Source organism: Pristis pectinata, chromosome 1, assembly GCF_009764475.1.
Source record: "Pristis pectinata isolate sPriPec2 chromosome 1, sPriPec2.1.pri, whole genome shotgun sequence".
Taxonomy (NCBI): Eukaryota; Metazoa; Chordata; class Chondrichthyes; order Rhinopristiformes; family Pristidae; genus Pristis; species Pristis pectinata.
This window is the reverse complement of record NC_067405.1, coordinates 27,750,121-27,764,667: the sequence shown is the minus strand read 5'-3', so window position 1 is coordinate 27,764,667 and position 14,547 is coordinate 27,750,121. Positions and strand designations below refer to the sequence as shown.

The following is a 14,547-nucleotide window of genomic DNA, read 5'->3' as shown; positions in this document are numbered from 1 at the left end:
TATGACATATGGAGACCAAAATTACAGTAGGACTCATTGCTGCTGTAATTTAATCTGCCCATATAGATGGTATTCAATCACTTTTACTGCAGGAGGAAGAAACTGAATTACACCAAAATCAAGTCTGTAGCTGAGATGAGTTTAGAAAATACAAAATAGAATATTAATGTTAAAGGCAGGCAATTACGAATTAGACTTTTTCTTCTCTCTTTTCCCAATTATTTTCAGTTAGATTTGTTCTGATTTGAGGAAGAGCTTGATGAAGTGTTGCACTCCTGAATAGCACATTCCTGAATAGCAGCCATAAAGACTTTCCTCTGAATTTGAAAGCAATGGCTGGGAACAACTACCCAAATAAGCAAAAGCACTTACTATCTTAGTTTCATGTCAGACATTCAACTTTCAAGCAGTAACATTGTTGATTGAAGTTGTATCCAAGGTGACCAGTGATGTTCTTTAGCATTGCAGGAAACTTTCAGTCTTAATTGGCACCACATGGTGGAATTCGACTGAACTGTGTCCACACAAATGGGCAACACAATGGTGCAACTAGTAAGGCCTCACAGCGCCAGAGACCTGGGTTCAATCCTGACCTCAGGCGCTGTCCGCTGTCAGTGTGGAGTTTGCACCTTCTCCTTGTGACCAGGTGGGTTTCCGTCTGGTGCTCCTGCTTCCTCCCATATCCCAAAGATGTGTGGTTTGGTAGGATAATTGGCCACTGTAAATTATCCCCAGTGTGTAAGTGAGTAGTAGAAACTGAGGGAGGTTGATGAGAATATGGGGAGATTTTAAAAAAATGGGAGTAAAGTAGAATTATTTTAAATGAGTGGACGGTGGGCTGAAGGACCTGTTTCTGTACTTTATCTCTCTATGACTCATGTTTTAACAGCTGATTAACCTGCTCTATCCATAAATGACTATCAAGCTTCCAAATAATTAGAATATTTTGCACAAAGGTCCCAAAACCATCAAGCATTCTTATTTTTAAATATTCTTAAATAAAAAGTTAAACATAATGCCATTAAAAACACTTCGAAACAATGAAATGCATTTAAGTTCTGCCATTGCTGGGGAATTCCAGGAAGCTGGTGCTCTGCTGCTGGACTCCATGTGGAATCAGGAAATCACCTGAAGTCCAGGGGATCCAAACTTCTGCTCTCATCCCAAACTTCCACACAAGTATGCATGATCATGATCATGCATACTTGTGTAGAAGCCCTAATCTCCCTAATGGTTACCATGGAAACATTGTTGTTTCTTGGGAAAATCTGGATTTATTGATATACCATCATAATTGGCTTAGCTTTGGTGTAAAATAGCTAATGATTTTTTTTGTGTTATTTCCCAAAGCTTGTATTATTACTCGTTGATATCTATCTTTCAATCTTCAGGTATTCATCAATAAAATTGATTCTGACCTACTTGTACAGCATAGAGGAGGAAGAGGAACATTTGTAATAGCAATTCTGGGAGGGAGGCTAAATAAGTTACAATTAACTGGCATTTACCTATAAGTCTAAGTTCTATTTATTTTCATAAAGTAGACTAGTAGTTAAAGTACTGATATCCAAAACCCAGGATTATTGATTTGAAGACATGCCTTTGAATCTCAATAGCTTAGAATTTAAATTCATATAATTACGTAAATTGGGAATTAAAAAAAAGACAACCATCATCAGTGATGATGACCTGTCGTCATGAAAGCCCATCTGATTTACTCTGGCAGAGAAGAATCTACAATCCTTCCCCATTCAGGCCTATTTATGACCCATGACTCCATTACACTGTGGTTGACTCCTAGCTCTCCCTGAAATGACCCAATGATAACTAGGACAATGAATTCTGGCCCTGCCAGCGTGAATTGATTGAAAAAAAATAAGATGAAGGGTGCTTGTTTCTTAACCTATAAAGAGGTAGTTTCCTCAAGAACTATACTTTACTCATTAGTTAATTTTCAAGGTTGATCACATGTTGTCACCAAACTGGAGCCTATCTCCAGCAGTCTGTGAGAGTAGCAACCACCCTCCACCAGTATGCCACAGGGATCTTTAAGACTTTATTGCTGGATGTACACAACATTAAACAGTCATCTGTCCACCAGTCACTAATTCACAAGCTATTATATGAGCACAGCTCAACATTGTGACAGAGCTATCAATTTTTATATAGAGACCTAATTTCCCCAGATGCAAGTTGTTATCAGCTGCACACATGTCATCAAACATATGCCTTCAGAGAATGCTATCAGCTTCAACAGGGAATACTCAAAGTGTCACTAACATTCTACTAAACCAGACCATTGGCATTCTGAAGGAATTCTTCAGGCTCTTTCCTATTTTGGGGAGATGTCTCCAGTTAGATTGAGCCAGGTGTCACCTATTTGTAATAAAAACAGAAAATGCTGAGGATATTTAGGAACTTAGCAAGCTAGGCTGCATCTGTGGAGAGAAAAACGCAGTTAACAATTCAGGTTAATGATCCTTCATCAGAACTGGAAAAATGATTGAAAAAACATATATGTTCTAGAGTTGGTGTGGTAGTTGGGGGAGTGGGGTGGTGGGGGGAAGAAGGAAGTGAGGGGGGAGGTATGTTGGAGAGTTCAATGTGGAGGCTGGTGTGGTGAGGACAAGGGAAGTCTTATCCTTGCTGTGGTTGGGATGAGAGCAGAAGTTTGGGAAACAGGAGATAAAAAAAATCTGTAAGTGCTGGAAATCTGAAATAAAAGCAGGAAATGATGGCAACACTCAGCAAGTTAGGCAGCATTTAAGGAAAGAGAAACAGTTAACATTTCAGATCTAAGTCCGGGGTTTAATGACAGTGTGCAAATCTTATTTCTTGTGACCAATGAGATATAGTGACATCTTATCATAAGTCTAGTTAATGTTCCAAAACCTGATCTTCATTGTCTCCATTTCTTAGACAATCCAATGGCTTGGGTGTCTTTATTTGCACAATATGCATTACTTCAGCTGAATCACATAGCTTATCGTCCCTCTGCACACGTCCATGTATTATCTCAAAAGAGAGTGTTCACACCTGAAATTAATTATGTGAGTTCAGACATTGGATTTAAATTTCATAATTTCATTGCCCAACTCATTGCTGTCTCTCTCATCTTTGGTAGGCAATCCCTTTGGGTTCAAAGGTAAAAGATGAGCTCAGTGATGAACCCACAGGTTCTGCGTCAGATGTGGCAGGAGGTATTTGATGGGTGGGCAGCTGGGTAGTTGGTGTACTCCTTCTGCTCCTTGTGCTGGGCTTTTGTGTGCTCGCAGTGCTTAGACTTGAAGTTTTCAATGGCATTCTGAATGCTCCTTCCTCACTTTGAGTGGGCCAGGGATTCCAATGGGTTGGTGAGGATGTTATACTTTTTCAAGGAGACTTTGAGAGCATCTTTGAACCTTTTCCCCTGTTCACCAGGCAACGTCCTTCCAGTGAAAGAGCTCAGATTATAGTGTCCGTTTCAGGAGACTGGTGAGAGGCATGTCCATGCAGCCAACAGAGAATAATTGGGCCTCATTGCTAGGCGGGAGAGCAGGAAACACTGCTGCTTGATAGATCGTGAGCATGGTGCCACATATGAGGTATGAGGTATGAGGTCTTGATCTTCAAACACTCTTTCCTTCAGACGGCTAGAGGTTGTGCTGGCCTTCTGAAAGTGGTGATGAATTTCATTTTGATATCTGCCATCAGACAGAGATGTAGCTCAGAGGTATGGAAGGTGGTCCAAGTTTTTCAGGGACAACACATTTTACCCACAGGATTCCCTCCCCCCCCCCCCCCCTTCTCCATCTGGTTCCATGTGCACTTCACCTCTTCCCTAATGGTTCCTTTTATCACCTTCCTTACTTATCAGATTCCTGCACTGGTAGCCTTTCTGTTCCCTTTTATCACCTTCACTCTCCCCTCTGCCCACCTATCTCCATCTGCCTTTCTTTTCTCTGCCTCCACCTATCATCCGCCTGCCTCTTGACTCTCAACTCCACTCTCCCCCCTCCTTTATTCTGGCTCCATCACTCCTCAGTCCACCAATCACCTCTGGCCCCAGTTTTGCTACTGTCCCTCTCCTCTTTCTACTGGCTATCTTCCATCTCCACCCTCAGTCCTGATGCAGGGTTTTGACCCAAAATGTCGACAATTCCTTCACCACCTCCCCAGCCCCACAGAAGATGCTGGATTGGCTGAGTTCCTCCAGCAGATTGTTTGTTGCCACAGATTCCAGCATCTGCCATCCCTTGTGTCTGCACCTGATAAATCTCTTTAAGATATTGGAAAATAGTAGGTGATTCCAGTAAAAAAAACAAGTGTACTTTATTAAGCAAAGTTGGAGTGGGAGCACATCCAAGAAATGGCTAGTTCTACAATGAAACAGTTGTAGCAATATACTGAGTGCAGTAATCAAAAAGTAAAACAAAACTGTAGATGCTGGAAAAGCGAAATAAAAACAGAAAATGCTGGAAGTACTTAGCAGGTCAAGCAGCATCTGTGGCAAGAACAGAGTTAACATTTCAGGCTGACAACTTTTCATCAGTAAAGTTCATTCACCAAAACTGCATTCATACCATTTCCCTCCTCTGTGATCTTTACTTTCAGAACAAAAGGAACAGTATGAGTACATTGTTAAGACGCATTCTATCCTCCTTGCTTGCTGGGCTCAAACCCAGTAATTACATATCTATGGTAGGACCACAACAGGAATTCCAGCTGTTAAGGGAAAAGGCCAAACAACATCATCTGCAAGCAACTAGGGGCCTTGGGGCCTTGTTCATGCCCCAAGAGCACATTTGAAATTGTTCTTTGCACATCATAGACCAAAATTAACTGCAATTTCACTAATCATGAAATGTGGGATGATATGGCTGACTGTAGATCTGGAGTTTCCAAAGTGATAAAATTAAATAACTTCAAATTAAACATCTTTACACAGAGGGTGGTGGGCACTTGAAATGCACTGCTGGAGGTGGCAGTGGAGACAAATACAATAGAGGTGTTTAAGAGCCCCTTAGATAGGCATATGAATGTGCAAAGAATAGGGAGATTTGGATTTTGTGTAGGCAGAAGGGATTAGTTTAGTTAGGCATTTAATTACTAGTTTAATTAGTTTAGCTCAGCATTGTGGGCTGAAGGGCCTGTCCCTGTGTTGTGCTGTTTAATGTTCTAAGTGATCATTAACTTTGTCACAGAGAATGAAGAATGACAGTAGTTCTTTGTAAAATAAATTGTGGTTGTTAGTTCTGGAGCTATGTCTTTCTAATCATTACCCACAAGAGGATTTTTTGATTCAATTTCTCTGCACTGATGAGAATAGTTTCCCTCCACATATCATCAAAATTAATCAAGCAGTTAGCACAGTATACACTATCTACAAGTGCGTACTGTACCAACTGCTCAGCCATAAAGTGCTTAAATTACATTTTACTGAGACAAAAATAGGAGAATTAGACACAGAAAGTAACATTTTTTGATACCTCATAGAATTAATAATAGAAGTCTGGTGGAAAAGAATGGTCAACTTAATTGCATTGTGATAGGTTTTGAATTAAGAAAAGTATTAAAAATTGTCCAACTAAAAAAATTGGTCATAATGAACAAACAAAGTATTCCTGTTATATTTTGATTATGTTTCTCAAGTAATTTCTGACTGAGTTTGTTGAAACTAGTGTGTAGCGGTTGCTACCGCGGAATAAAACAAGACTCACTCGGAGGATTGCCAAACAGAACTGGTTTATTTTCCCGCCTTGCGCGGGCCCTTTAAGGGAGAAAACTCCCGCCCAAAAAACCGGCAATGACGTAAGTCCTACGTCATCAGGACTTTCCCGCGTGCGGGTTATCCAAGTCACTCGGAAAGACGAGGCCCGCCGCCATCTTGGGCCTCGTCGCTCCGACACCGCGCGACCCGACTGCCGAGCCGGTTCGCCCGACTAGACGGTGAGTCGCCACAAGTGTAATAATTTTTCATTTGGTTCAAACTGCTGAAACATTTTGTGCTAGAATCAATGACTGCTCTCATGCTCTGCAAGTTTATAATGATAATTTTTAAAAAATCTAGTAATGTTAAATAATATTTTGAAAGCACTTTCAAAATACTTATTTATCTTTAATGTTTGCTTTGTTCGAAGCAGCCATTGCTGTCATACTCTCTATAGCAGATGTTTGTAAGTGAATGTCACAGCTGTTGGAAATTGTTCTGAAAAATGTGACAGGTAGAAGATTTATTTTCTGCATTTAGAGTACTTTCTGCCAGGGATATGTGAACTTTACAGGGAATAGAGAGCACAGATTATAATTTATTTCTTGGTTTAAAAGATGATAGTGTTATGTTGTGTATTGCTTTATGATTGGCTATTGGGAATCAGCCTGTTACTTTAATGACTTTATAATGGATGCATTCATACTAATGCATTAATCTAATATGTCAACCTGCTTCTATAAACAAAGTAGTTGGTAAAATATAGTTTATTTCATCTTGAAGTTATTAAAGTATTGAAGCTTCTGGGATTAACAAATGCCAACCTATTAAAGATTGCCAATCTTAGAATTAAATTATTTTATTTTATAAACATCATGAAGAGCAACACTTGATCTTTAAGGAAATTTTTAAACTTGAGTAGCTTTTATTAATCCTAAATAATGGTTGCTTTTATTTACGCAAACAATTCTTGAACAGTTATTTAGTAATTCACAAGGATGAGCAAACCAAAGTCAAATTGGAGCAAATTGAATATGAAACGAAAATTGTAACTCTAAACACACATCATTTATCACTTCTTCTTCTTTTTCTAAGGCATTTGGTCAGGATCAAGGATAACTTGCTTCCTCTCTGCTTTTATATGCTCTAAAGTTACTAACAATGCCAATGTGGGAACCATGTATGGGGCAGGAAGTGGCTCGCGGTGGAGGGGGTTTGCAGGTGGGTAGTCTAAAAGGTGGTGTGCTCCACTCCGCTGCTTTTGCAGGACAACTGTGTGCTCCCAATGCACGTTCCCAAAGTTGTCAATGTGATCTCTGTATGTTTCTCCCCCACTTGAAGTCGTTATGAGCCTGAGGTTTGTGAGAGTCAATGGGGATTTTGCACTTCTGCAAGAAAGATTGAGCACATCCTTAAATCTCTGTCTGCCTGGTAATCTCCTCCCATGAGAGAGCTCAGAATAAAGTGTCTGTTCTAAGGTGCGAGAAAAATACCACCAAAGCTGTCTCCACTAACTCCTCCAAATTCACTGGAAGGTTAAGTGATTCAATGCCAGCATTTCTGCAGACCAACACACCCAGTTAGTTACTTATCCCTGCCAATACCAAAAATTCAAAAGTCATAATTTCTGATTCAGCAACAATCCACTGAGACTTCTTCTGAACTCAAGCTCAGGTTTTCTCCTTTATGCTCAGGGACTTAAACTGATAGAACTGGAAAATGTGTGATTAACTCCATTTGACAGACTGCATGATGACCAACAAAAATTATGCACTAACCTCATCATTGCTTCCTCAGCATTCAATTGGCACAATCATGATTTCTTTTAAATTTCAAAATTAAATTTTATTAATGAGAAATATATGCAAGAAATATAAAAGCAGTTCATGGATTTCATTGATTTATGTTTCTGGTCTCATCCAGTCTCATCAGGTCAGGTTCTAGCTTCATACAGTTAATACATTCTATCTACAATGCACCATTACCATTCACGTGACCTCCTTTCAAGCGTTTACAGGGCTGTTACACAGAACTCAGCCCGTCAGTCTCCAGCAGTGGCAGGACCTTAGATTGCAGGACCCACAAAGCCTTTGTGTTTGTGGTACCAGATTTTAGTGTGCCCCTTGGCACAAACTCCTGCAGCCTGATGTATGCCAAATAGCAGCAATTGTTTACCTTCATCTCATTGTACTAGAAGACCAACAAGTTTCAGGCAGATCAAAGTGCGTCTTTTGCTAAGTTGACTATCTTCAAGCAGCTCTTTATGTGGTATGTGTCCCTGGGAAAGGCCAGAGACCAGAGTCCCATGTTACACAGAAACTTGGTACGAATCTCAACAAGGACCCATGCATTCTTTTCCAGATCTTCTTTGCAAAAGCACAGTCCACATAGAGGGGTACAATCATGGATCTTCTGGCCATAGTGCATATCATAGGGTAGGGCTTTATGAGCAGACTGTTGAAATTAAGCTAAGTAGTTCTGATTGCTACCTTTTATTAGTAGAGGTGCCTTGTGGTTGTAACTGGTGGTGGAAGTCATTCCATTAATTTTGGGAATTTGGCTCAAGCCATAACTGATCACAGGTGAGAGTTATAATTGTTGATGAAGTGGAGAAAAGGTCCTCTTCCCACAGAAGAACAGGAAACCTTCAAAATAAATAATCTATTTGTATTTCATTCAGGCATGGGGTTTAAATTTCATAGTTTTATCAATAAACTCTTCTGCCACCAAATCTTTGTATCTCTCTCTAAGTTACTGAAAAATAGTCAGTGATTCAAATTAACAGCAAGGGTACTTTGCAAAGTTGGCTTTAGTGAGGGACAGCAGTTCTGCCCAGTTCTATACTGAAATATTTGTAGCAGGTCACAAATGCGGTCAGTGTTGGGTGAAAAACCTCACAGACATGCACTTAGTATCTTTAAAAATATATTAACATTATGTGTAATTAAAATCTATGAAAGCAATATTAAATCCCATCTCCTAACAACTGATCCGCTACTCTGTTTATGAATGTTATTTATATTGATTTCCAGAAGGCATTTGATAAAGTCCTAAATGGAAAAATTGAAGCTCATTTGACTGAAGGTAAATTATTTTTCTGGCTGAAAAATTGCTGAGAGGCACGGAAAGTGGGCACATACTCAGAGTGGCAGGATATGACAAGTAGGGTTGTGCAAGACTGTGTTGAGGATCAACCATTCACAATATGCTTAAAAGATTTCAATATTAGGATAGAAAGTCATGAATCCAAGTTTGCTGAAGGCACAGAGACCGGATGCTTTGTCAGCAGTATCGATATAATTGTTATATTGCAAAGGAGTATTAATTGGAGAAAATGGGCAAACAAAAAATGCAGATGCTGGAAATCTGGAAAACAGAAAATTCTGGAAATACCCAGCAGGTCAGGCAGCATCGGTGGAGAGAGAAATAGAGTTAGTGCTTCAGTTTAATGATCTTCCATCAGAACTAGGAAAGTTATAAATGAAATGTAGTTTAAGCTGGGGAATGGGTGGAGAGAAGAACATTAGTGATAGGGTGCAGATCATGAGAGAGAGCAGGCAATACAAGTGCTGAAGTGCCAGCTGAGAGACAATGGTGAAAATATATTAATCACAGCTGAAGTGTAAGTGGGGCATGAATGAGAACAGATGAGGGAGAAAAAAAATGGAGACATAAGATACTGCAGATACTGGCATTTGTAGCAAAAAACAAACAGCTGGAGGAACTCAGCAGGTCAGGCAGCATCTGTGGAGGGAAATGGACAATTGACGTTTTGGGCCAAGATCCTTCATCTGGACTCAAGCACTGATGGTGAGGGGTAGCATCCTTGTTCTGATATAGCTCTGCTGGTTCAACACCAAAACATTTGTAGAAGGTTACACATTATTATTTGAGTGAATGGATTTCAATGCAGGTAAATATAAAAATGTAACTGATGAACATAAGAGCATAAGAAAAAGAAGCAGAGTTGGCCATTTGGCCCAAATGCCAGCTCCACCCTTCAATAAGATGATAGAATATAACATTTTCCCTATTATTGGTCTCAGGCTAACAGTCTCTGTAATTGCCCATTCTCTTTCCCTCCATTCTTAAATAGTGGGGCTACATTTGCTGCCTTCCAATCTATCTGTTCTTGAATCTATGAAATTTTGGAAGATAACAATTGATGCATCTGCTTTCACCACAGCCGTCTCCTTCAAAACCCAAAGGTGTAGGTTATCAGGTCATGGAGATTAATATTAGCTTCTCCACTATTTTTGTTTTATTATTGCTAATTTCTTTCACCTCCTTATTCACTTCAGATGTGATATTCACTATGTCTGAGAGGTTTTCTGTGTCATTTTCTGTGAAAATGGACACAAAATATTTGTTTAAATTTTCTGCATTCCTTATTCTCCATTATATTCTCTTCTGATCAACCATTATATGTTATGCCATCATATTATGATTACTGTTCCTTGAACGCCCCTTAACTACTAAATTGTTAACGAACTCTTTATCAATGCGCAGTACTACATCTAAAATATCCTGTTCCTCAACATGCTGATCTGGGAAACAATCTCTTATATGCTCCATGAATTTATCCTCCACAGTATTACTGCCGATTTGGTTTTTGCAGTCTATAAGTAGATTAATATCCCCCATGATTATTGTATGAGGCTTGTTACATGCATATTTTATTATTTGACGAATACCAGGCTCTGCATTACAACTACTGTTTAGGGGCCTTTAGACACCTGTTGCATTCAATGTCTGTAAAGCAGAAAACAGCAGATGCTGGATATCTGAAATAAAAACAGAAAAGGCTGGAATACCCAGCAGGTAGGCAACATTTGTAGAGAGACAAAACAGAGTAAAGATTCTGAAGAAGTGACGTTGCCCCTAACATTAACTCTGTTTTTCCATAGATGCTGGCTAAACTGCTGAGTATTTCCAGCATTTTCGTTTTAATCCCACCAATGTTTTCGGTACTGTTTCTTAGCTCCACCCAAACTGATTCTGTCTCTTGTTTTTCTGTGCTAATCTCCTTTCTCTTTAGTTTCTTTATCTTTCCCTTCTCTCTGGAAAAATAACAGAGGAAATCCAAAGTGATATGAGGTCCTAGAGTCATACAAATGTACAGCATGGAAACAGGCCCTTTGACCCAACTCATCCAAGCTGATCAAGTTGCCTACCTGAGCTAGTCCCATTTGCCTGCATTTGGCCCATATCCCTCTAAACCCTTCCTCTCCATGTACCTGTCCAAGGGTCTTTCAAATGTAATTGTACCCACCTCTACCACTTCCTCTAGCAGTTTGTTCCACATACCAACCACCCTCTGTGTGAAAAAGTTGCTCCTCAGCTTTCCTTTAAATTTTTTCCCTCTCACCTTAAATCTAAGCCCTCTAGTTTTAGACTCTCCCACCCTGGGAAAAAGATTTTGACCATTCAGCTTATCAATGCACCTCATTATTTTATATACTTCTATAAGGTCATCCCTCAGTCTCCTACGCTCCAGGGAAAAAATCCCTAGCCTATCCATACACTCCTTATATCTCAAGCCCTCCAGTCCTTGTAATATCTTTGTGAATCTTTCCGGCTTAATGACATCCTTCCAATAGCTAGGCAACGAGAACTGCACACAGTACTCCAAGTATGGTCTCACACCACTTCTTACAGCTGTAACATGACATTCCAACTCTTGTACTCAATGCCCTGACCGATGAAGGCAAGCATGCCAAATGCCTTCTTCAACACCGTATCTACCTGCGTCACCACTTTCAGGGAACTATATGCTCATACCCCTAGGTCTTTCTGTTCTACAGGTTTGATGCAAAAAACTCATTGAAATGTCATACATGGGTTCAGCAAATAGTCAGAAAAGCTAACAGAACACTGGTCTTTGTACTTAGAGGACTGGAGGATAAGGGTATAGAAATTACGACACAGCTATACAAAGTCCTGGTTAGACCACACCTGGAGTCTGTGAGCAGTCTTGTACTCCATAGTACAGCATACCTTTGGAAAAATATTTTGGATTTGGAGGAGTACATCATATAGTTTCCAGATCGGATTCCAGGGGTTAAATTACAAGGAAAACTGACGGGAAATAAAGTAGGATTTCCTGAATGACTGGCTGGAAGCTTTCAAAGTAGCATGGAGAACTGATTGGGTACATAGAGACAAACTTCTCTTGTCCTTGGGATTTGGTCTGAAAATTAGAGCCAGCTGTTGTTGGGAATAGATATAGGAATCATTACTGGACACAGAATGTGGTATAAATCTTTTGATTTGATAATGTCTGTTGTTAATATTACATTTGAGATTGATTTTTGATTAGCAAAGATATTAAGGGATATGGGGAAAGGGTATGGACAGGTGAACTGTGAATGACAGTGCATACACAAAAGCATAAGTGGTTTACTCCTGTTCCAACGTTCCTTCCACATGTGTCAGCTCTGCAGAGTTTGCCGATGATTCCAGTCCTGATAAATCAGCTGAAAAGTTCAATGTGACAGCCCACAGATGGGAACCCACAATGAATTGATTGTTTCTTTAGCCAACTTGCCTTAAACACTGAATGTTAAGGAACAATGCCACATTCATATTCTACCCTGCACACAGCTTTAGCTGAAGACATGAGTCCATCCGTTCCAATATGGAACTCAATACTCCATGCCATTTTAACACTTGTGAACTCAATCATCATGCAGCGTCAGGTGGTTGATATCTCACCTTCCAATGGCTGACTGGTGCAGTGGAAGCTTGGATGTCTGTGGTGAAAGCTGTGTGCACTAAGATTGAAAGGATCTTTTAGATGTTATGGCAGTCCAGCAGTCTGTTTTCCAACATCTCTGGTCAGATGGCTGTGGCACTGTGAAGCAAGGGTCAGCAGTCCGTTTTCAGGAGACAGCATTTGTGATCCCACCACTGGCACTCCACCTCTCCCTGCTGCTGCCCATCAACCAGCAAGCCCCTATTGCTGCCGCTTTATATGTAGTATCTCATGGATTCAGATGCCAAGTGAATACAGAACAATTATTGTCTTATCGTAGTGGCATGATGGCGCAGCAGCTAGTGCTTCTGGTTTCTCTCTGGTGCCTTGGCTTCATTCTGCATTTGAAAGACATCTTATTAGGTTAACTGAGTACTGTAAGTTACCCTAAGTGTAAATAAGTGGGAAAGAAACTGAAAGAGGGTTGATGGGAATGTCAGAGAGAATAGGTTGTAGTGAAGTACGGAGAGGGGGAGTGGGATTGATGGAATTGCTCTGCTGGGAACTGGCATGGCTTTGGTGGTCATAGTTAGTAAGTAAGTAAATGTTACATTGGTTTGGCATGGTGAGGTAAAGATAGAAGGTCCACAGGAATTGCACAGGTCATGGGTAAGATCCTACTTAAATTACAAGTTTGTGGAAACTTATAATTTAAGTACAAGTTTACAGATTTATGTCTCTAATATTCATGTGAACCTCTGTGAGGTCACTGGTACTCTGCACCATTGGAAAACCTGCAATCGTGGCGTCCGTCCCACCACCCCTTCCTTCTCCCTAACACATGAGCTGCCAACAGCTCTTGAAGCACTGGATGCCTCTGCTCCAGAAGAGAGAGAGAGAGACAGAGAGACAGAGAGAAAGAAAGAAAATGGCCATGTTGGCAGAAGCAGAAATACACAAAGGATTCAATGAACATGAGTCCCTAGTCAGCAGCCCACAGAGACCAGGAACAATGGTGCACAGTGGGAAGTGCCTGCACAGATTTCAAGTAGATGAGCTGAATTTTAGTGCCCCATCTCAACCAGACTGGATGAGGGAGGAAATGAAACAGCTCCCATCTCTGATCCATTAATACCGAGTGAACCTTGTCCTCTCTTGATCCCTGCTGAAGAATAATATCTGACAGCTGAAGAAGTACAGGTGCTGGTTCTCAACCTAAGCCAGAAGACAACATCATTATTAGCAGGTATAAAACGTTGTTAAAAAGTTAAAAAAAATTGTTATTTACGCTTTTCTCCCCTTCCAGAAATGAAAAGTCCTCTGATGTTTGCAAACTCTGACAATTAATAAGAAATAATTTTTACTCTTCTGCAATTGGGTTTGTCTCACCAGTAACTCAGCTGAAATTTCTTGACATTCATCCTGCAACTTAAGTAGTCAAGCCCCAGCTCCCCAAAGTCCAGCACTGACCATCGGGATCTAGTCTATGTGGTTACAGACCACATAGTACACCAAATGAGTGGAACTTATGCTGCTATGATACATTTCCAGATTTTCGCATGGAGTTGTCAGGCATCATTGATAAACCTACAATCCTGGTGCCACCCTGTTCCAGCTGCCTGCTGCTCTCAACGAAGCAAGGTGATGAACTTCCACAGCTTCCCTAAAGCAGCGGAGTCATACTAATTAAAATAGACTACTAATATTGCCAGCAGCAGACTGGAAGGATTCAGTGACATAAATGTTCCTGCCTACTGTGGCCTTAACAGCCATCTGAAAGCAGTTCCTGCCTAGCTCTGTTGCAACAATCAGTAACATATCTCAGTCAGCACTTCTTTACTGAAGGCAAGTCTCCATGATTATTGTTCTTTGCAGAGGTTTATACAAGAGAACTGCTTCATAAACACCTCTGGTAGATACCACATCTTGTTTAAGTGACTTTTCTTTCAAATCCTTCTGACAGGTTGCCCTGCTCTGCAACTCCTGTCTTGTGACCCCTATTGAAGTGGTCAGCATTTCCGACAGGGAAAGGATATGGCTAGTGGTTGTAGTTAAAGAGAGTTCAAACCACAGCCACAGTTCCCCCTGAAGATATTAGAGTTTTAGCACTTCTGCAAATATCAAACACCACACTTGTAAACAACCTATTCCTCTTCCAATTAGA

The 14,547-nt window shown here is 40.4% G+C and overlaps 1 protein-coding gene across 1 annotated transcript in view; it reads left to right on the top strand.

The window, feature by feature from the left end:
• Positions 1-14,547, top strand: part of thsd7ba (thrombospondin, type I, domain containing 7Ba) — a 448,905-nt gene that overhangs the window by 247,664 nt on the left and 186,694 nt on the right. The gene's annotated exons all lie outside the window — the stretch shown is intronic.